This window comes from Stenella coeruleoalba (assembly GCF_951394435.1).
Source record: "Stenella coeruleoalba genome assembly, contig: scaffold_109, whole genome shotgun sequence".
NCBI lineage: Eukaryota > Metazoa > Chordata > Mammalia > Artiodactyla > Delphinidae > Stenella > Stenella coeruleoalba.
The window spans coordinates 487,643-511,622 of NW_027646462.1; the positions used below are offsets into that span (position 1 = coordinate 487,643).

General features: G+C 43.8%; 1 long non-coding RNA gene across 6 annotated transcripts in view; it reads left to right on the forward strand.

Moving 5' to 3' along the window:
* Positions 1-23,980, forward strand: part of LOC307181088 — a 430,747-nt gene that overhangs the window by 373,946 nt on the left and 32,821 nt on the right. For 4 of the 6 annotated variants that reach the window (XR_013825865.1, XR_013825868.1, XR_013825869.1 and 1 more), the window contains exon 4: positions 1,451-1,528. The exons of the other annotated variants lie outside the window; for them this stretch is intronic. This is a non-coding gene — a long non-coding RNA (uncharacterized lncRNA). Of the gene's footprint in view, positions 1-1,450; positions 1,529-23,980 lie in introns of those variants that run through there. 6 annotated transcript variants of the gene reach the window in all.

Here is a 23,980-nt window from a genome sequence, read left to right on the forward strand (position 1 = left end):
ACTTGTACTGTAAACGAGGTTCTTGTAAACAGAGCCGTTCCAAACTTTGGGGTGGCTGTGTCTTTTTGATTTTAATTTCCCTAAGCTATAGGACCATAAGTGGAAGTGCCCTAGGTTCTGTTGCTTTGTTTTTTAGATGTTTCAGGAAACACCATACACTTCTCCCGAGTGGTTGTTGGCAATGTACATCCCGCCCATCAGCATAACAAGGCTCCCAGTTCTCCATGGCCTGTCCTGCCTTTCTGGATTTTACACTTTTTTCAGATGGCCCTTTTCACCGGGGGGAAGTGAGACTTCATTGTAGTGCAGATTTCCTTTGCAAGCTTGCTTGTTTGGCCAAAAAGTGCGTATGCGTTTTTTCCTGAATATATTCAGGAAAAAACGCATACGCCCTTTTTGGCCAAGTGCATCATTGTGGACGTTCTGCCTCTTTTCCTATGCTTTCAATGCAATTCCAGTCTACCTCCTGAAATCGGTTTCCTGCAATTCTGCCCCGCTTTCAAGTCCTCTTGGCAGCCTTACTTCAGTCTATTTTTGGACGATAGCTGTCATTTATAACTCTGCAGGTTTGTGAATTACAGTGCCCCTGAGCTCCTTTCTTCAACTCGGTTTCTTTTGAGCTGGCCGCAACACCGCAGGATGGCTTCAGGCCCTAATCTGGTTCAGGTACGGCACGCTGAGCCTTTGGTTATTTCCTTTTCCTGGTGGGAAATGAGAGTTAAATTTGCCCGTCCAGACACCTTCAGCTAGTCTCTCTTTGGTTCTCGCTATTCCTGTTCATCTTCCGCAGAAATTGCAAACTGGGCCAAACAGGAGGTTAAAGGCGCTGACTCTCCAAGTCGGGAGAGTGTTAGTAAAGCATCTGGAATGTTGCACCCGAGTACCAGGGGATGAAAACTGAGACATATTTGAACACGTCTCCCGATCACATGGTTGATCATACTCTAGGTTCCACATGCATGTTTTAGTTGAAGGAAGAATACCTTAAACCTGGAGAGTTGAGACCCGTGTAATGGGTACCATGCAATATGACTTCAAAGGGTCTTCATTTGCTCACCGAACCTCTCCAATCCTATCACTGCTGCGTTTATGCCCCTGTACACATGCTTGATTCTCTTTTGGAGACATAGCAATCCATAGGTTTTACGATACTTACTAGTCAGGTACATTCTTAGGCGTTTAATATGCGGTGTTGAGTCCATTTCGTTGAGCAAGGAGTAGCTCTTGTCTATTCCATATTTGACTTAAGGAACTTTATCTGTGCTCATTTCAATCTCTGGTTTTATGCAGCACCCCAACTCACCTTTACCCTTAAGCAAGCATAAGTTGGTTTTCTAAATTTGAGACCCTGTTCTGTTCTGTAATTCAGTTCCTGTGTAGCCCAGTTTACATTCTGTGTATTACTGATATCTTATGATGTTTCTTTTTCTGTGTGACTTATTTCACTTAGAATCATCATACCTGAATCCACTCATTGTGATGCTAAGGGCCTGATGACATAGATTTCATTGCTTAGTGATATTGCTTTGTAAGTAAATACCACAACTTCTTTATCCATTTTTCACTTTCTGCGATGTTGAACTTGTACTGTAAACGAGGTTCTTGTAAACAGAGGTGTCCCAAACTTTGGGGTGGCTGTGTCTTTTAGATTTTAATTTCCCTAAGCTATAGGACCATAAGTGGCAGTGCCCTAGGCTCTGTTGCTTTGTTTTTTAGATGTTTCAGGAAACACCATACACTTCTCCCGAGTGTCTGTTGGCAATTTACATCCCGCCCATCAGCATAACAAGGCTCCCAGTTCTCCATGGCCTGTCCTGCCTTTCTGGATTTTACACTTTTTTCAGATGGCCCTTTTGACCGGGGGGAAGTGAGACTTCATTGTAGTGCAGATTTCCTTTGCAAGCTTGCTTGGTTGGCCAAAAAGGGCGTATGCGTTTTTTCCTGAATATATTCAGGAAAAAACGCATACGCCCTTTTTGGCCAAGTGCATCATTGTGGACGTTCTGCCTCTTTTCCTATGCTTTCAATGCAATTCCAGTCTACCTCCTGAAATCGGTTTCCTGCAATTCTGCCCCGCTTTCAAGTCCTCTTGGCAGCCTTACTTCAGTCTATTTTTGGACGATAGCTGTCATTTATAACTCTGCAGGTTTGTGAATTACAGTGCCCCTGAGCTCCTTTCTTCAACTCGCTTTCTTTTGAGCTGGCCGCAACACCGCAGGATGGCTTCAGCCCCTAATCTGTTTCCGGTACGGCACGCTGAGCCTTTGGTTATTTCCTCTTCCTGGTGGGAAATGAGAGTTAAATTTGCCCGTCCAGACACCTCCAGCTAGCCTCTCATTGGTTCTCGCTATTCCTGTTCATCTTCCGCAGAAATTGCAAACTGGGCCAAACAGGAGGTTAAAGGGACTGACTCTCCAAGTCGGGAGAGTGTTAGTAAAGCGTCTGGAATGTTGCACCCGAGTACCAGGGGAGGAAAACTGAGACATATTTGAACACGTCTCCCATTCACATGGTTGATGATACTCTGGGTTCCACATGCAGGTTTTAGCTGAAGGAAGAATACCTTAAACCTGGACAGTTGAGACCCGTGTAATGGGTACCATGCAATATGACTTCAAAGGGTCTTCATTTGCTCACCGAACCTCTCCAATCCTATCACTGCTGCGTTTATTCCCCTGTACACACGTTTGATTCTCTTTTGGAGACATAGCAATCCATAGGTTTTAAGATACTTACTAGTCAGGTACATTGTTAGGGGTTTAATATGGGGTTTTGAGTCCATTTCGTTGAGCAAGGAGTAGCTCTTGTCTATTCCATATTTGGCTTAAGGAACTTTATCTGTGCTCATTTCAATCTCTGGTTTTATGCAGCACCCCAACTCACCTTTCCCCTTAAGCAAGCATAAGTTGGTTTTCTAAATTTGAGACCCTGTTCTGTTTTGGAATGCAGTTCCTGTGTAGCCAAGTTTACATTCCGTGTATTAGTGATATCTTATGATGTTTCTATTTCTGTGTGACTTACTTCAGTTAGAATCATCGTACCTGAATCCACTCATTATGCTGCTACGGGCCTGATGACATAGATTTCATTGCTGAGTGATACTGCATTGTACGTAAGTACCGCAAGTTCTTTATCCATTTTTCACTTTCTGCGATGTTGAACTTGTACTGTAAACGAGGTTCTTGTAAACAGAGGCGTCCCAAACTTTGGGGTGGCTGTGTCTTTTTGATTTTAATTTCCCTAAGCTATAGGACCATAAGTGGCAGTGCCCTAGGCTCTGTTGCTTTGTTTTTTAGATGTTTCAGGAAACACCATACACTTCTCCTGAGTGTCTGTTGGCAATTTACATCCCGCCCATCAGCATAACAAGGCTCCCATTTCTCCATGGCCTGTCCTGCCTTTCTGGATTTTACACTTTTTTCAGATGGCCCTTTTGACCGGGGGGAAGTGAGACTTCATTGTAGTGCAGATTTCCTTTGCAAGCTTGCTTGGTTGGCCAAAAAGGGCGTATGCGTTTTTTCCTGAATATATTCAGGAAAAAACGCATACGCCCTTTTTGGCCAAGTGCATCATTGTGGACGTTCTGCCTCTTTTCCTATGCTTTCAATGCAATTCCAGTCTACCTCCTGAAATCGGTTTCCTGCAATACTGCCCCGCTTTCAAGTCCTCTTGGCAGCCTTACTTCAGTCTATTTTTGGATGATAGCTGTCATTTATAACTCTGCAGGTTTGTGAATTACAGTGCCCCTGAGCTCCTTTCTTCAACTCGCTTTCTTGTGACCTGGCCGCAACAATGCAGGATGGCTTCAGGCCCTAATCTGGTTCCGGCACGGCACGCTGAGCCTTTGGTTATTTCCTCTTCCTGTTGGGAAATGAGAGTTAAATTTGCCCGTCCAGACACCTCCAGCTAGCCTCTCATTGGTTCTCGCTATTCCTGTTCATCTTCCGCAGAAATTGCAAACTGGGCCAAACAGGAGGTTAAAGGCGCTGACTCTCCAAGTGGGGAGAGTGTTAGTAAAGCGTCTGGAATGTTGCACCCGAGTACCAGGGTACGAAATCTGAGACATATTTGAACACGTCTCCCGTTCACATGGTTGATCATACTTGGGTTCCACATGCATGTTTTAGCTGAAGGAAGAATACCTTAAACCTGGAGAGTTAAGACCCGTGTAATGGGTACCATGCAATATGACTTCAAAGGGTCTTCATTTGCTCACCGAACCTCTCCAATCCTATCACTGCTGCGTTTATGCCCCTGTACACATGCTTGATTCTCTTTCGGAGACATAGCAATCCATAGGTTTTAAGATACTTACTAGTCAGGTACATTCTTAGGCGTTTAATATGCGGTGTTGAGTCCATTTCGTTGAGCAAGGAGTAGCTCTTGTCTATTCCATATTTGACTTAAGGAACTTTATCTGTGCTCATTTCAATCTCTGGTTTTATGCAGCACCCCAACTCACCTTTACCCTTAAGCAAGCATAAGTTGGTTTTCTAAATTTGAGACCCTGTTCTGTTCTGTAATTCAGTTACTGTGTAGCCAAGTTTACATTCCGTGTATTACTGATATCTTATGATGTTTCTTTTTCTGTGTGACTTACTTCAGTTAGAATCATCATACCTGAATCCACTCATTGTGCTGCTAAGGGCCTGATGTCACAGATTTCATTGCTGAGTGATATTGCTTTGTAAGTAAATACCACAACTTCTTTATCCATTTTTCACTTTCTGCGATGTTGAACTTGTACTGTAAACGAGGTTCTTGTAAACAGAGCCGTTCCAAACTTTGGGGTGGCTGTGTCTTTTTGATTTTAATTTCCCTAAGCTATAGGACCAAAAGTGGCAGTGCCCTAGGCTCTGTTGCTTTGTTTTTTAGATGTTTCAGGAAACACCATACACTTCTCCTGAGTGTCTGTTGGCAATTTACATCCCGCCCATCAGCATAACAAGGCTCCAAGTTCTCCATGGCCTGTCCTGCCTTTCTGGATTTTACACTTTTTTCAGATGGCCCTTTTGACCGGGGGGAATTGAGACTTCATTGTAGTGCAGATTTCCTTTGCAAGCTTGCTTGGTTGGCCAAAAAGGGCGTATGCGTTTTTTCCTGAATATATTCAGGAAAAAACGCATACGCCCTTTTTGGCCAAGTGCATCATTGTGGACGTTCTGCCTCTTTTCCTATGCTTTCAATGCAATTCCAGTCTACCTCCTGAAATCGGTTTCCTGCAATTCTGCCCGGCTTTCAAGTCCTCTTGACAGCCTTATTTCAGTCTATTTTTGGACGATAGCTGTCATTTATAACTCTGCAGGTTTGTGAATTACAGTGCCCCTGAGCTCCTTTCTTCAACTCGCTTTCTTGTGACCTGGCCGCAACACCGCAGGATGGCTTCAGGCCCTAATCTGGTTCCGGCCCGGCATGCTGAGCCTTTGGTTAATTCCTCTTCCTGGTGGGAAATGAGAGTTAAATTTGCCCGTCCAGACACCTCCAGCTAGCCTCCCATTGGTTCTCGCTATTCCTGTTCATCTTCCGCAGAAATTGCAAACTGGGCCAAACAGGAGGTTAAAGGGACTGACTCTCCAAGTGGGGAGAGTGTTAGTAAAGCGTCTGGAATGTTGCACCCGAGTACCAGGGGAGGAAAACTGAGACATATTTGAACACGTCTCCCAATCACATGGTTGATCATACTCTAGGTTCCACATGCATGTTTTAGCTGAAGGAAGAATACCTTAAACCTGGGTAGTTGAAACCCGTGGAATGGGTACCATGCAATATGACTTCAAAGGGTCTTCATTTGCTCACCGAACCTCTCCAATCCTACCACTGCTGCGTTTATGCCCCTGTACACATGCTTGATTCTCTTTCAGAGACATAGCAATCCATAGGTTTTAAGATACTTACAAATCAGGTACATTCTTAGGCGTTTAGTATGCGGTGTTGGGTCCATTTCGTTGAGCAAGGAGTAGCTCTTGTCTATTCCATATTTGGCTTAAGGAACTTTATCTGTGCTCATTTCAATCTCTGGTTTTATGCAGCACCCCAACTCACCTTTACCCTTAAGCAAGCATAAGTTGTTTTTCTAAATTTGAGACCCTGTTCTGTTCTGTAATTCAGTTCCTGTGTAGCCAAGTTTCCATTCCGTGTATTATTGATATCTTATGATGTTTCTTTTTCTGTGTGACTTATTTCAGTTAGAATCATCATACCTGAATCCACTCATTGTGATGCTAAGGGCCTGATGACATAGATTTCATTGCTGAGTGATATTGCTTTGTAAGTGAATACCACAACTTCTTTATCCATTTTTAACTTTCTGCGATGTTGAACTTGTACTGTAAACGAGGTTCTTGTAAACAGAGGTGTCCCAAACTTTGGGGTGGCTGTGTCTTTTTGATTTTAATTTCCCTAAGCTATAGGACCATAAGTGGCAGTGCCCTAGGCTCTGTTGCTTTGATTTTTAGATGTTTCAGGAAACACCATACACTTCTCCCGAGTGTCTGTTGGCAATTTACATCCCGCCCTTCAGCATAACAAGGCTCCCAGTTCTCAATGGCCTGTCCTGCCTTTCTGGATTTTACACTTTTTTCAGATGGCCCTTTTGACCGGGGGGAAGTGAGACTTCATTGTAGTGCAGATTTCCTTTGCAAGCTTGCTTGGTTGGCCAAAAAGGGCGTTTGCGTTTTTTCCTGAATATATTCAGGAAAAAACGCATACGCCCTTTTTGGCCAAGTGCATCATTGTGGACGTTCTGCCTCTTTTCCTATGCTTTCAATGCAATTCCTGTCTACCTCCTGAAATCGATTTCCTGCAATTCTGCCCCGCTTTCAAGTCCTCTTGGCAGCCTTACTTCAGTATATTTTTGGACGATAGCTGTCATTTATAACTCTGCAGGTTTGTGAATTACAGTGCCCCTGAGCTCCTTTCTTCAACTCGCTTTCTTTTGAGCTGGCCGCAACACCGCAGGATGGCTTCAGGCCCTAATCTGGTTCCGGTACGGCACGCTGAGCCTTTGGTTATTTCCTCTTCCTGGTGGGAAATGAGAGTTAAATTTGCCCGTCCAGACACCTCCAGCTAGCCTCTCATTGGTTCTCGCTATTCCTGTTCATCTTCCGCAGAAATTGCAAACTGTGCCAAACAGGAGGTTAAAGGCGTTGACTCTCCAAGTGGGGAGAGTGTTAGTAAAGCGTCTGGAATGTTGCACCCGAGTACCAGGGGAGGAAAACTGAGACATATTTGAACACGTCTCCCGATCACATGGTTGATCATACTCTAGGTTCCACATGCATGTTTTAGCTGAAGGAAGAATACCTTAAACCTGGGTAGTTGAAACCCGTGGAATGGGTACCATGCAATATGATTTCAAAGGGTCTTCATTTGCTCACCGAACCTCTCCAATCCTATCACTGCTGCGTTTATGCCCCTGTACACATGCTTGATTCTCTTTCGGAGACATAGCAATCCATAGGTTTTAAGATACTTACTAGTCAGGTACATTCTTAGGCGTTTAATATGTGGTGTTGAGTCCATTTCGTTGAGCAAGGAGTAGCTCTTGTCTATTCCATATTTGACTTAAGGAACTTTATCTGTGCTCATTTCAATCTCTGGTTTTATGCAGCACCCCAACTCACCTTTACCCTTAAGCAAGCATAAGTTGGTTTTCTAAATTTGAGACCCTGTTCTGTTCTGTAATTCAGTTACTGTGTAGCCAAGTTTACATTCCGTGTATTACTGATATCTTATGAAGTTTCTTTTTCTGTGTGACTTACTTTAGTTAGAATCATCATACCTGAATCCACTCATTGTGCTGCTAAGGGCCTGATGACACAGATTTCATTGCTGAGTGATATTGCTTTGTAAGTAAATACCACAACTTCTTTATCCATTTTTCACTTTCTGCGATGTTGAACTTGTACTGTAAACGAGGTTCTTGTAAACAGAGGCGTCCCAAACTTTGGGGTGGCTGTGTCTTTTTGATTTTAATTTCCCTAAGCTATAGGACCATAAGTGGAAGTGCCCTAGGTTCTGTTGCTTTGTTTTTTAGATGTTTCAGGAAACACCATACACTTCTCCCGAGTGGTTGTTGGCAATTTACATCCCGCCCATCAGCATAACAAGGCTCCCAGTTCTCCATGGCCTGTCCTGCCTTTCTGGATTTTACACTTTTTTCAGATGGCCCTTTTGACCGGGGGGAAGTGAGACTTCATTGTAGTGCAGATTTCCTTTGCAAGCTTGCTTGGTTGGCCAAAAAGGGCGTATGCGTTTTTTCCTGAATATATTCAGGAAAAAACGTATACGCCCTTTTTGGCCAAGTGCATCATTGTGGACGTTCTGCCTCTTTTCCTATGCTTTCAATGCAATTCCAGTCTACCTCCTGAAATCGGTTTCCTGCAATTCTGCCCCGCTTTCAAGTCCTCTTGGCAGCCTTACTTCAGTCTATTTTTGGACGATTGCTGTCATTTATAACTCTGCAGGTTTGTGAATTACAGTGCCCCTGAGCTCCTTTCTTCAACTCGCTTTCTTTTGAGCTGGCCGCAACACCACAGGATGGCTTCAGGCCCTAATCTGGCTCCGGTACGGCACGCTGAGCCTTTGGTTATTTCCTCTTCCTGGTTGGAAATGAGAGTTAAATTTGCCCGTCCAGACACCTCCAGCTAGCCTCTCATTGGTTCTCGCTATTCCTGTTCATCTTCCGCAGAAATTGCAAACTGGGCCAAACAGGAGGTTAAAGGCGCTGACTCTCCAAGTGGGGAGAGTGTTAGTAAAGCGTCTGGAATGTTGCACCCGAGTACCAGGGGAGGAAAACTGAGACATATTTGAACACGTCTCCCGTTCACATGGTTGATCATACTTGGGTTCCACATGCATGTTTTAGCTGAAGGAAGAATACCTTAAACCTGGAGAGTTGAGACCCGTGTAATGGGTACCATGCAATATGACTTCAAAGGGTCTTCATTTGCTCACCGAACCTCTCCAATCCTATCACTGCTGCGTTTATGCCCCTGTACACATGCTTGATTCTCTTTCGGAGACATAGCAATCCATAGGTTTTAAGATACTTACTAGTCAGGTACATTCTTAGGGGTTTAATATGGGGTTTTGAGTCCATTTCGTTGAGCAAGGAGTAGCTCTTGTCTATTCCATATTTGGCTTAAGGAACTTTATCTGTGCTCATTTCAATCTCTGGTTTTATGCAGCACCCCAACTCACCTTTCCCCTTAAGCAAGCATAAGTTGGTTTTCTAAATTTGAGACCCTGTTCTGTTTTGGAATGCAGTTCCTGTGTAGCCAAGTTTACATTCCGTGTATTAGTGATATCTTATGATGTTTCTTTTTCTGTGTGACTTACTTCAGTTAGAATCATCGTACCTGAATCCACTCATTATGCTGCTACGGGCCTGATGACATAGATTTCATTGCTGAGTGATACTGCATTGTACGTAAGTACCGCAAGTTCTTTATCCATTTTTCACTTTCTGCGATGTTGAACTTGTACTGTAAACGAGGTTCTTGTAAACAGAGGCGTCCCAAACTTTGGGGTGGCTGTGTCTTTTTGATTTTAATTTCCCTAAGCTATAGGACCATAAGTGGCAGTGCCCTAGGCTCTGTTGCTTTGTTTTTTAGATGTTTCAGGAAACACCATACACTTCTCCTGAGTGTCTGTTGGCACTTTACATCCCGCCCATCAGCATAACAAGGCTCCCATTTCTCCATGGCCTGTCCTGCCTTTCTGGATTTTACACTTTTTTCAGATGTCCCTTTTGACCGGGGGGAAGTGAGACTTCATTGTAGTGCAGATTTCCTTTGCAAGCTTGCTTGGTTGGCCAAAAAGGGCGTATGCGTTTTTTCCTGAATATATTCAGGAAAAAATGCATACGCCCTTTTTGGCCAAGTGCATCATTGTGGACGTTCTGCCTCTTTTCCTATGCTTTCAATGCAATTCCAGTCTACCTCCTGAAATCGGTTTCCTGCAATACTGCCCCGCTTTCAAGTCCTCTTGGCAGCCTTACTTCAGTCTATTTTTGGATGATAGCTGTCATTTATAACTCTGCAGGTTTGTGAATTACAGTGCCCCTGAGCTCCTTTCTTCAACTCGCTTTCTTGTGACCTGGCCGCAACAATGCAGGATGGCTTCAGGCCCTAATCTGGTTCCGGCACGGCACGCTGAGCCTTTGGTTATTTCCTCTTCCTGTTGGGAAATGAGAGTTAAATTTGCCCGTCCAGACACCTCCAGCTAGCCTCTCATTGGTTCTCGCTATTCCTGTTCATCTTCCGCAGAAATTGCAAACTGGGCCAAACAGGAGGTTAAAGGCGCTGACTCTCCAAGTGGGGAGAGTGTTAGTAAAGCGTCTGGAATGTTGCACCCGAGTACCAGGGGAGGAAATCTGAGACATATTTGAACACGTCTCCCGTTCACATGGTTGATCATACTTGGGTTCCACATGCATGTTTTAGCTGAAGGAAGAATACCTTAAACCTGGAGAGTTAAAACCCGTGTAATGGGTACCATGCAATATGACTTCAAAGGGTCTTCATTTGCTCACCGAACTTCTCCAATCCTATCACTGCTGCGTTTATGCCCCTGTACACATGCTTGATTCTCTTTCGGAGACATAGCAATCCATAGGTTTTAAGATACTTACTAGTCAGGTACATTCTTAGGCGTTTAATATGCGGTGTTGAGTCCATTTCGTTGAGCAAGGAGTAGCTCTTGTCTATTCCATATTTGACTTAAGGAACTTTATCTGTGCTCATTTCAATCTCTGGTTTTATGCAGCACCCCAACTCACCTTTACCCTTAAGCAAGCATAAGTTGGTTTTCTAAATTTGAGACCCTGTTCTGTTCTGTAATTTAGTTCCTGTGTAGCCAAGTTTACATTCCGTGTATTACTGATATCTTATGATGTTTCTTTTTCTGTGTGACTTACTTCAGTTAGAATCATCATACCTGAATCCACTCATTGTGCTGCTAAGGGCCTGATGTCACAGATTTCATTGCTGAGTGATATTGCTTTGTAAGTAAATACCACAACTTCTTTATCCATTTTTCACTTTCTGCGATGTTGAACTTGTACTGTAAACGAGGTTCTTGTAAACAGAGCCGTTCCAAACTTTGGGGTGGCTGTGTCTTTTTGATTTTAATTTCCCTAAGTTATAGGACCAAAAGTGGCAGTGCCCTAGGCTCTGTTGCTTTGTTTTTTAGATGTTTCAGGAAACACCATACACTTCTCCTGAGTGTCTGTTGGCAATTTACATCCCGCCCATCAGCATAACAAGGCTCCAAGTTCTCCATGGCCTGTCCTGCCTTTCTGGATTTTACACTTTTTTCAGATGGCCCTTTTGACCGGGGGGAATTGAGACTTCATTGTAGTGCAGATTTCCTTTGCAAGCTTGCTTGGTTGGCCAAAAAGGGCGTATGCGTTTTTTCCTGAATATATTCAGGAAAAAACGCATACGCCCTTTTTGGCCAAGTGCATCATTGTGGACGTTCTGCCTCTTTTCCTATGCTTTCAATGCAATTCCAGTCTACCTCCTGAAATCGGTTTCCTGCAATTCTGCCCCGCTTTCAAGTCCTCTTGACAGCCTTATTTCAGTCTATTTTTGGACGATAGCTGTCATTTATAACTCTGCAGGTTTGTGAATTACAGTGCCCCTGAGCTCCTTTCTTCAACTCGCTTTCTTGTGACCTGGCCGCAACACCGCAGGATGGCTTCAGGCCCTAATCTGGTTCCGGCCCGGCGTGCTGAGCCTTTGGTTAATTCCTCTTCCTGGTGGGAAATGAGAGTTAAATTTGCCCGTCCAGACACCTCCAGCTAGCCTCTCATTGGTTCTCGCTATTCCTGTTCATCTTCCGCAGAAATTGCAAACTGGGCCAAACAGGAGGTTAAAGGCGTTGACTCTCCAAGTGGGGAGAGTGTTAGTAAAGCGTCTGGAATGTTGCACCCGAGTACCAGGGGAGGAAAACTGAGACATATTTGAACACGTCTCCCGATCACATGGTTGATCATACTCTAGGTTCCACATGCATGTTTTAGCTGAAGGAAGAATACCTTAAACCTGGGTAGTTGAAACCCGTGGAATGGGTACCATGCAATATGATTTCAAAGGGTCTTCATTTGCTCACCGAACCTCTCCAATCCTATCACTGCTGCGTTTATGCCCCTGTACACATGCTTGATTCTCTTTCGGAGACATAGCAATCCATAGGTTTTAAGATACTTACTAGTCAGGTACATTCTTAGGCGTTTAATATGTGGTGTTGAGTCCATTTCGTTGAGCAAGGAGTAGCTCTTGTCTATTCGATATTTGACTTAAGGAACTTTATCTGTGCTCATTTCAATCTCTGGTTTTATGCAGCACCCCAACTCACCTTTACCCTTAAGCAAGCATAAGTTGGTTTTCTAAATTTGAGACCCTGTTCTGTTCTGTAATTCAGTTCCTGTGTAGCCAAGTTTACATTCCGTGTATTACTGATATCTTATGAAGTTTCTTTTTCTGTGTGACTTACTTTAGTTAGAATCATCATACCTGAATCCACTCATTGTGCTGCTAAGGGCCTGATGACACAGATTTCATTGCTGAGTGATATTGCTTTGTAAGTAAATACCACAACTTCTTTATCCATTTTTCACTTTCTGCGATGTTGAACTTGTACTGTAAACGAGGTTCTTGTAAACAGAGGCGTCCCAAACTTTGGGGTGGCTGTGTCTTTTTTATTTTAATTTCCCTAAGCTATAGGACCATAAGTGGAAGTGCCCTAGGTTCTGTTGCTTTGTTTTTTAGATGTTTCAGGAAACACCATACACTTCTCCCGAGTGGTTGTTGGCAATTTACATCCCGCCCATCAGCATAACAAGGCTCCCAGTTCTCCATGGCCTGTCCTGCCTTTCTGGATTTTACACTTTTTTCAGATGGCCCTTTTGACCGGGGGGAAGTGAGACTTCATTGTAGTGCAGATTTCCTTTGCAAGCTTGCTTGGTTGGCCAAAAAGGGCGTATGCGTTTTTTCCTGAATATATTCAGGAAAAAACGCATACGCCCTTTTTGGCCAAGTGCATCATTGTGGACGTTCTGCCTCTTTTCCTATGCTTTCAATGCAATTCCAGTCTACCTCCTGAAATCGGTTTCCTGCAATTCTGCCCCGCTTTCAAGTCCTCTTGGCAGCCTTACTTCAGTCTATTTTTGGACGATTGCTGTCATTTATAACTCTGCAGGTTTGTGAATTACAGTGCCCCTGAGCTCCTTTCTTCAACTCGCTTTCTTTTGAGCTGGCCGCAACACCACAGGATGGCTTCAGGCCCTAATCTGGCTCCGGTACGGCACGCTGAGCCTTTGGTTATTTCCTCTTCCTGGTTGGAAATGAGAGTTAAATTTGCCCGTCCAGACACCTCCAGCTAGCCTCTCATTGGTTCTCGCTATTCCTGTTCATCTTCCGCAGAAATTGCAAACTGGGCCAAACAGGAGGTTAAAGGCGCTGACTCTCCAAGTGGGGAGAGTGTTAGTAAAGCGTCTGGAATGTTGCACCCGAGTACCAGGGGAGGAAAACTGAGACATATTTGAACACGTCTCCCGTTCACATGGTTGATCATACTTGGGTTCCACATGCATGTTTTAGCTGAAGGAAGAATACCTTAAACCTGGAGAGTTGAGACCCGTGTAATGGGTACCATGCAATATGACTTCAAAGGGTCTTCATTTGCTCACCGAACCTCTCCAATCCTATCACTGCTGCGTTTATGCCCCTGTACACATGCTTGATTCTCTTTCGGAGACATAGCAATCCATAGGTTTTAAGATACTTACTAGTCAGGTACATTCTTAGGGGTTTAATATGGGGTTTTGAGTCCATTTCGTTGAGCAAGGAGTAGCTCTTGTCTATTCCATATTTGGCTTAAGGAACTTTATCTGTGCTCATTTCAATCTCTGGTTTTATGCAGCACCCCAACTCACCTTTCCCCTTAAGCAAGCATAAGTTGGTTTTCTAAATTTGAGACCCTGTTCTGTTTTGGAATGCAGTTCCTGTGTAGCCAAGTTTACATTCCGTGTATTAGTGATATCTTATGATGTTTCTTTTTCTGTGTGACTTACTTCAGTTAGAATCATCGTACCTGAATCCACTCATTATGCTGCTACGGGCCTGATGACATAGATTTCATTGCTGAGTGATACTGCATTGTACGTAAGTACCGCAAGTTCTTTATCCATTTTTCACTTTCTGCGATGTTGAACTTGTACTGTAAACGAGGTTCTTGTAAACAGAGGCGTCCCAAACTTTGGGGTGGCTGTGTCTTTTTGATTTTAATTTCCCTAAGCTATAGGACCATAAGTGGCAGTGCCCTAGGCTCTGTTGCTTTGTTTTTTAGATGTTTCAGGAAACACCATACACTTCTCCTGAGTGTCTGTTGGCAATTTACATCCCGCCCATCAGCATAACAAGGCTCCCATTTCTCCATGGCCTGTCCTGCCTTTCTGGATTTTACACTTTTTTCAGATGGCCCTTTTGACCAGGGGGAAGTGAGACTTCATTGTAGTGCAGATTTCCTTTGCAAGCTTGCTTGGTTGGCCAAAAAGGGCGTATGCGTTTTTTCCTGAATATATTCAGGAAAAAATGCATACGCCCTTTTTGGCCAAGTGCATCATTGTGGACGTTCTGCCTCTTTTCCTATGCTTTCAATGCAATTCCAGTCTACCTCCTGAAATCGGTTTCCTGCAATACTGCCCTGCTTTCAAGTCCTCTTGGCAGCCTTACTTCAGTCTATTTTTGGATGATAGCTGTCATTTATAACTCTGCAGGTTTGTGAATTACAGTGCCCCTGAGCTCCTTTCTTCAACTCGCTTTCTTGTGACCTGGCCGCAACAATGCAGGATGGCTTCAGGCCCTAATCTGGTTCCGGCACGGCACGCTGAGCCTTTGGTTATTTCCTCTTCCTGTTCGGAAATGAGAGTTAAATTTGCCCGTCCAGACACCTCCAGCTAGCCTCTCATTGGTTCTCGCTATTCCTGTTCATCTTCCGCAGAAATTGCAAACTGGGCCAAACAGGAGGTTAAAGGCGCTGACTCTCCAAGTGGGGAGAGTGTTAGTAAAGCGTCTGGAATGTTGCACCCGAGTACCAGGGGAGGAAAACTGAGACATATTTGAACACGTCTCCCGTTCACATGGTTGATCATACTTGGGTTCCACATGCATGTTTTAGCTGAAGGAAGAATACCTTAAACCTGGAGAGTTAAGACCCGTGTAATGGGTACCATGCAATATGACTTCAAAGGGTCTTCATTTGCTCACCGAACCTCTCCAATCCTATCACTGCTGCGTTTATGCCCCTGTACACATGCTTGATTCTCTTTCGGAGACATAGCAATCCATAGGTTTTAAGATACTTACTAGTCAGGTACATTCTTAGGCGTTTAATATGCGGTGTTGAGTCCATTTCGTTGAGCAAGGAGTAGCTCTTGTCTATTCCATATTTGACTTAAGGAACTTTATCTATGCTCATTTCAATCTCTGGTTTTATGCAGCACCCCAACTCACCTTTACCCTTAAGCAAGCATAAGTTGGTTTTCTAAATTTGAGACCCTGTTCTGTTCTGTAATTCAGTTCCTGTGTAGCCAAGTTTACATTCCGTGTATTACTGATATCTTATGATGTTTCTTTTTCTGTGTGACTTACTTCAGTTAGAATCATCATACCTGAATCCACTCATTGTGCTGCTAAGGGCCTGATGTCACAGATTTCATTGCTGAGTGATATTGCTTTGTAAGTAAATACCACAACTTCTTTATCCATTTTTCACTTTCTGCGATGTTGAACTTGTACTGTAAACGAGGTTCTTGTAAACAGAGCCGTTCCAAACTTTGGGGTGGCTGTGTCTTTTTGATTTTAATTTCCCTAAGCTATAGGACCAAAAGTGGCAGTGCCCTAGGCTCTGTTGCTTTGTTTTTTAGATGTTTCAGGAAACACCATACACTTCTCCTGAGTGTCTGTTGGCAATTTACATCCCGCCCATCAGCATAACAAGGCTCCAAGTTCTCCATGGCCTGTCCTGCCTTTCTGGATTTTACACTTTTTTCAGATGGCCCTTTTGACCGGGGGGAATTGAGACTTCATTGTAGTGCAGATTTCCTTTGCAAGCTTGCTTGGTTGGCCAAAAAGGGCGTATGCGTTTTTTCCTGAATATATTCAGGAAAAAACGCATACGCCCTTTTTGGCCAAGTGCATCATTGTGGACGTTCTGCCTCTTTTCCTATGCTTTCAATGCAATTCCAGTCTACCTCCTGAAATCGGTTTCCTGCACTTCTGCCCGGCTTTCAAGTCCTCTTGACAGCCTTATTTCAGTCTATTTTTGGACGATAGCTGTCATTTATAACTCTGCAGGTTTGTGAATTACAGTGCTCCTGAGCTCCTTTCTTCAACTCTCTTTCTTGTGACCTGGCCGCAACACCGCAGGATGGCTTCAGGCCCTAATCTGGTTCCGGCCCGGCATGCTGAGCCTTTGGTTAATTCCTCTTCCTGGTGGGAAATGAGAGTTAAATTTGCCCGTCCAGACACCTCCAGCTAGCCTCCCATTGGTTCTCGCTATTCCTGTTCATCTTCCGCAGAAATTGCAAACTGTGCCAAACAGGAGGTTAAAGGCGTTGACTCTCCAAGTGGGGAGAGTGTTAGTAAAGCGTCTGGAATGTTGCACCCGAGTACCAGGGGAGGAAAACTGAGACATATTTGAACACGTCTCCCGATCACATGGTTGATCATACTCTAGGTTCCACATGCATGTTTTAGCTGAAGGAAGAATACCTTAAACCTGGAGAGTTAAGACCCGTGTAATGGGTACCATGCAATATGACTTCAAAGGGTCTTCATTTGCTCACCGAACCTCTCCAATCCTATCACTGCTGCGTTTATGCCCCTGTACACATGCTTGATTCTCTTTCGGAGACATAGCAATCCATAGGTTTTAAGATACTTACTAGTCAGGTACATTCTTAGGCGTTTAATATGCGGTGTTGAGTCCATTTCGTTGAGCAAGGAGTAGCTCTTGTCTATTCCATATTTGACTTAAGGAACTTTATCTGTGCTCATTTCAATCTCTGGTTTTATGCAGCACCCCAACTCACCTTTACCCTTAAGCAAGCATAAGTTGGTTTTCTAAATTTGAGACCCTGTTCTGTTCTGTAATTCAGTTCCTGTGTAGCCAAGTTTACATTCCGTGTATTACTGATATCTTATGATGTTTCTTTTTCTGTGTGACTTACTTCAGTTAGAATCATCATACCTGAATCCACTCATTGTGCTGCTAAGGGCCTGATGACACAGATTTCATTGCTGAGTGATATATGCTTTGTAAGTAAATACCACAACTTCTTTATCCATTTTTCACTTTCTGCGATGTTGAACTTGCACTGTAAACGAGGTTCTTGTAAACAGAGCCGTTCCAAACTTTGGGGTGGCTGTGTCTTTTTGATTTTAATTTCCCTAAGCTATAGGACCATAAGTCGAAGTGCCCTAGGTTCTGTTGCTTTGTTTTTTAGATGTTTCAGGAAACACCATGCACATCTCCCGAGTGGTTGTTGGCAATTTACATCCCGCGCATCAACATAACAAGGCTCCCAGTTCTCCATGGCCTGTCCTGCCTTTCTGGATTTTACACTTTTTTCAGATGGCCCTTTTGACCGGGGGGAAGTGAGACTTCATTGTAGTGCAGATTTCCTTTGCAAGCTTGCTTGGTTGGCCAAAAAGGGCGTATGCGTTTTTTCCTGAATATATTCAGGAAAAAACGCATACGCCCTTTTCGGCCAAGTGCATCATTGTGGACGTTCTGCCTCTTTTCCTATGCTTTCAATGCAATTCCAGTCTACCTCCTGAAATCGCTTTCCTGCAATTCTGCCCCGCTTTCAAGTCCTCTTGGCAGCCTTACTTCAGTCTATTTTTGGACGATAGCTGTCATTTATAACTCTGCAGGTTTGTGAATTACAGTGCCCCTGAGCTCCTTTCTTCAACTCGGTTTCTTTTGAGCTGGCCGCAACACCGCAGGATGGCTTCAGGCCCTAATCTGGTTCCGGTATGGCAGGCTGAGCCTTTGGTTATTTCCTCTTCCTGGTGGGAAATGAGAGTTAAATTTGCCCGTCCAGACACCTCCAGCTAGTCTCTCATTGGTTCTCGCTATTCCTGTTCATCTTCCGCAGAAATTGCAAACTGGGCCAAACAGGAGGTTAAAGGCGCTGACTCTCCAAGTGGGGAGAGTGTTAGTAAAGCGTCTGGAATGTTGCACCCGAGTACCAGGGGAGGAAAACTGAGACATATTTGAACACGTCTCCCGTTCACATGGTTGATCATACTTGGGTTCCACATGCATGTTTTAGCTGAAGGAAGAATACCTTAAACCTGGAGAGTTGAGACCCGTGTAATGTGTACCATGCAATATGACTTCAAAGGGTCTTCATTTGCTCACCGAACCTCTCCAATCCTATCACTGCTGCGTTTATGCCCCTGTACACATGCTTGATTCTCTTTTGGAGACATAGCAATCCATAGGTTTTACGATACTTACTAGTCAGGTACATTCTTAGGCGTTTAATATGCGGTGTTGAGTCCATTTCGTTGAGCAAGGAGTAGCTCTTGTCTATTCCATATTTGACTTAAGGAACTTTATCTGTGCTCATTTCAATCTCTGGTTTTATGCAGCACCCCAACTCACCTTTACCCTTAAGCAAGCATAAGTTGGTTTTCTAAATTTGAGACACTGTTCTGTTCTGTAATTCAGTTCCTGTGTAGCCAAGTTTACATTCCGTGTATTACTGATATCTTATGATGTTTCTTTTTCTGTGTGACTTACTTCAGTTAGAATCATCATACCTGAATCCACTCATTGTGCTGCTAAGGGCCTGATGACACAGATTTCATTGCTGAGTGATATTGCTTTGTAAGTAAATACCACAACTTCTTTATCCATTTTTCACTTTCTGCGATGTTGAACTTGTACTGTAAACGAGGTTCTTGTAAACAGAGCCGTTCCAAACTTTGGGGTGGCTGTGTCTTTTTGATTTTAATTTCCCTAAGCTATAGGACCATAAGTGGCAGTGCCCTAGGTTCTGTTGCTTTGTTTTTTAGATGTTTCAGGAAACACCATACACTTCTCCCGAGTGTCTGCTGGCAATTTACATCCCGCCCATCAGCATAACAAGGCTCCCAGTTCTCCATGGCCTGTCCTGCCTTTCTGGATTTTACACTTTTTTCAGATGGCCCTTTTGACCGGGGGGAAGTGAGACTTCATTGTAGTGCAGATTTCCTTTGCAAGCTTGCTTGGTTGGCCAAAAAGGGCGTATGCGTTTTTTCCTGAATATATTCAGGAAAAAACGCATACGCCCTTTTCGGCCAAGTGCATCATTGTGGACGTTCTGCCTCTTTTCCTATGCTTTCAATGCAATTCCAGTCTACCTCCTGAAATCGCTTTCCTGCAATTCTGCCCCGCTTTCAAGTCCTCTTGGCAGCCTTACTTCAGTCTATTTTTGGACGATAGCTGTCATTTATAACTCTGCAGGTTTGTGAATTACAGTGCCCCTGAGCTCCTTTCTTCAACTCGCTTTCTTTTGAGCTGGCCGCAACACTGCAGGATGGCTTCAGGCCTAATCTGGTTCTGGTTCGGCACGCTGAGCCTTTGGTTATTTCCTCTTCCTGTTGGGAAATGAGAGTTAAATTTGCCCGTCCAGACACCTCCAGCTAGCCTCTCATTGGTTCTCGCTATTCCTGTTCATCTTCCGCAGAAATTGCAAACTGTGCCAAACAGGAGGTTAAAGGCGCTGACTCTCCAAGTGGGGAGAGTGTTAGTAAAGCGTCTGGAATGTTGCACCCGAGTACCAGGGGAGGAAAACTGAGACATATTTGAACACGTCTCCCGTTCACATGGTTGATCATACTTGGGTTCCACATGCATGTTTTAGCTGAAGGAAGAATACCTTAAACCTGGAGAGTTGAGACCCGTGTAATGGGTACCATGCAATATGACTTCAAAGGGTCTTCATTTGCTCACCGAACCTCTCCAATCCTATCACTGCTGCGTTTATGCCCCTGTACACATGCTTGATTCTCTTTCGGAGACATAGCAATCCATAGGTTTTACGATACTTACTAGTCAGATACATTCTTAGGCGTTTAATATGCGGTGTTGAGTCCATTTCGTTGAGCAAGGAGTAGCTCTTGTCTATTCCATATTTGGCCTAAGGAACTTTATCTGTGCTCATTTCAATCTCTGGTTTTATGCAGCACCCCAACTCACCTTTACCCTTAAGCAAGCATAAGTTGGTTTTCTAAATTTGAGACCCTGTTCTGTTCTGTAATTCAGTTCCTGTGTAGCCAAGTTTCCATTCCGTGTATTACTGATATCTTATGATGTTTCTTTTTCTGTGTGACTTATTTCAGTTAGAATCATCATACCTGAATCCACTCATTGTGATGCTAAGGGCCTGATGACATAGATTTCATTGCTGAGTGATATTGCTTTGTAAGTAAATACCACAACTTCTTTATCCATTTTTCACTTTCTGCGATGTTGAACTTGTACTGTAAACGAGGTTCTTGTAAACAGAGGTGTCCCAAACTTTGGGGTGGCTGTGTCTTTTTGATTTTAATTTCCCTAAGCTATAGGACCATAAGTGGCAGTGCCCTAGGCTCTGTTGCTTTGTTTTTTAGATGTTTCAGGAAACACCATACACTTCTCCCGAGTGTCTGTTGGCAATTTACATCCCGCCCATCAGCATAACAAGGCTCCCAGTTCTCCATGGCCTGTCCTGCCTTTCTGGATTTTACACTTTTTTCAGATGGCTCTTTTGACCGGGGGGAAGTGAGACTTCATTGTAGTGCAGATTTCCTTTGCAAGCTTGCTTGGTTGGCCAAAAAGGGCGTGTGCGTTTTTTCCTGAATATATTCAGGAAAAAACGCATACGCCCTTTTTGGCCAAGTGCATCATTGTGGACGTTCTGCCTCTTTTCCTATGCTTTCAATGCAATTCCAGTCTACCTCCTGAAATCGGTTTCCTGGAATTCTGCCCGTCTTTCAAGTCCTCTTGGCAGCCTTATTTCAGTCTATTTTTGGACGATAGCTGTCATTTATAACTCTGCAGGTTTGTGAATTACAGTGCCCCTGAGCTCCTTTCTTCAACTCGCTTTCTTTTGAGCTGGCCGCAACACTGCAGGATGGCTTCAGGCCTAATCTGGTTCTGGTTCGGCACGCTGAGCCTTTGGTTATTTCCTCTTCCTGTTGGGAAATGAGAGTTAAATTTGCCCGTCCAGACACCTCCAGCTAGCCTCTCATTGGTTCTCGCTATTCCTGTTCATCTTCCGCAGAAATTGCAAACTGTGCCAAACAGGAGGTTAAAGGCGCTGACTCTCCAAGTGGGGAGAGTGTTAGTAAAGCGTCTGGAATGTTGCACCCGAGTACCAGGGGAGGAAAACTGAGACATATTTGAACACGTCTCCCGTTCACATGGTTGATCATACTTGGGTTCCACATGCATGTTTTAGCTGAAGGAAGAATACCTTAAACCTGGAGAGTTGAGACCCGTGTAATGGGTACCATGCAATATGACTTCAAAGGGTCTTCATTTGCTCACCGAACCTCTCCAATCCTATCACTGCTGCGTTTATGCCCCTGTACACATGCTTGATTCTCTTTCGGAGACATAGCAATCCATAGGTTTTACGATACTTACTAGTCAGATACATTCTTAGGCGTTTAATATGCGGTGTTGAGTCCATTTCGTTGAGCAAGGAGTAGCTCTTGTCTATTCCATATTTGGCCTAAGGAACTTTATCTGTGCTCATTTCAATCTCTGGTTTTATGCAGCACCCCAACTCACCTTTACCCTTAAGCAAGCATAAGTTGGTTTTCTAAATTTGAGACCCTGTTCTGTTCTGTAATTCAGTTCCTGTGTAGCCAAGTTTCCATTCCGTGTATTACTGATATCTTATGATGTTTCTTTTTCTGTGTGACTTATTTCAGTTAGAATCATCATACCTGAATCCACTCATTGTGATGCTAAGGGCCTGATGACATAGATTTCATTGCTGAGTGATATTGCTTTGTAAGTAAATACCACAACTTCTTTATCCATTTTTCACTTTCTGCGATGTTGAACTTGTACTGTAAACGAGGTTCTTGTAAACAGAGGTGTCCCAAACTTTGGGGTGGCTGTGTCTTTTTGATTTTAATTTCCCTAAGCTATAGGACCATAAGTGGCAGTGCCCTAGGCTCTGTTGCTTTGTTTTTTAGATGTTTCAGGAAACACCATACACTTCTCCCGAGTGTCTGTTGGCAATTTACATCCCGCCCATCAGCATAACAAGGCTCCCAGTTCTCCATGGCCTGTCCTGCCTTTCTGGATTTTACACTTTTTTCAGATGGCTCTTTTGACCGGGGGGAAGTGAGACTTCATTGTAGTGCAGATTTCCTTTGCAAGCTTGCTTGGTTGGCCAAAAAGGGCGTGTGCGTTTTTTCCTGAATATATTCAGGAAAAAACGCATACGCCCTTTTTGGCCAAGTGCATCATTGTGGACGTTCTGCCTCTTTTCCTATGCTTTCAATGCAATTCCAGTCTACCTCCTGAAATCGGTTTCCTGCAATTCTGCCCGTCTTTCAAGTCCTCTTGGCAGCCTTATTTCAGTCTATTTTTGGACGATAGCTGTCATTTATAACTCTGCAGGTTTGTGAATTACAGTGCCCCTGAGCTCCTTTCTTCAACTCGCTTTCTTGTGACCTGGCCGCAACACCGCAGGATGGCTTCAGGCCCTAATCTGGTTCCGGCCCGGCATGCTGAGCCTTTGGTTAATTCCTCTTCCTGGTGGGAAATGAGAGTTAAATTTGCCCGTCCAGACACCTCCAGGTAGCCTCTCATTGGTTCTCGCTATTCCTGTTCATCTTCCGCAGAAATTGCAAACTGGGCCAAACAGGAGGTTAAAGGGACTGACTCTCCAAGTCGGGAGAGTGTTAGTAAAGCGTCTGGAATGTTGCACCCGAGTACCAGGGGAGGAAAACTGAGACATATTTGAACACGTCTCCCGTTCACATGGTTGATCATACTTGGGTTCCACATGCATGTTTTAGCTGAAGGAAGAATACCTTAAACCTGGAGAGTTAAGACCCGTGTAATGGGTACCATGCAATATGACTTCAAAGGGTCTTCATTTGCTCACCGAACCTCTCCAATCCTATCACTGCTGCGTTTATGCCCCTGTACACATGCTTGATTCTCTTTTGGAGACATAGCAATCCATAGGTTTTAAGATACTTACTAGTCAGGTACATTCTTAGGCGTTTAATATGCGGTGTTGAGTCCATTTCGTTGAGCAAGGAGTAGCTCTTGTCTATTCCATATTTGACTTAAGGAACTTTATCTGTGCTCATTTCAATCTCTGGTTTTATGCAGCACCCCAACTCACCTTTACCCTTAAGCAAGCATAAGTTGGTTTTCTAAATTTGAGACCCTGTTCTGTTCTGTAATTCAGTTCCTGTGTAGCCAAGTTTACATTCCATGTATTACTGATATCTTATGATGTTTCTTTTTCTGTGTGACTTACTTCAGTTAGAATCATCATACCTGAATCCACTCATTGTGCTGCCTAGGGCCTGATGACACAGATTTCATTGCTGAGTGATATTGTTTTGTAAGTAAATACCACAACTTCTTTATCCATTTTTCACTTTCTGCGATGTTGAACTTGTACTGTAAACGAGGTTCTTGTAAACAGAGCTGTTCCAAACTTTGGGGTGGCTGTGTCTTTTTGATTTTAATTTCCCTAAGCTATAGGACCATAAGTGGAAGTGCCCTAGGTTCTGTTGCTTTGTTTTTTAGATGTTTCAGGAAACACCATACACTTCTCCCGAGTGGTTGTTGGCAATTTACATCCCGCCCATCAGCATAACAAGGCTCCCAGTTCTCCATGGCCTGTCCTGCCTTTCTGGATTTTACACTTTTTTCAGATGGCCCTTTTGACCGGGGGGAAGTG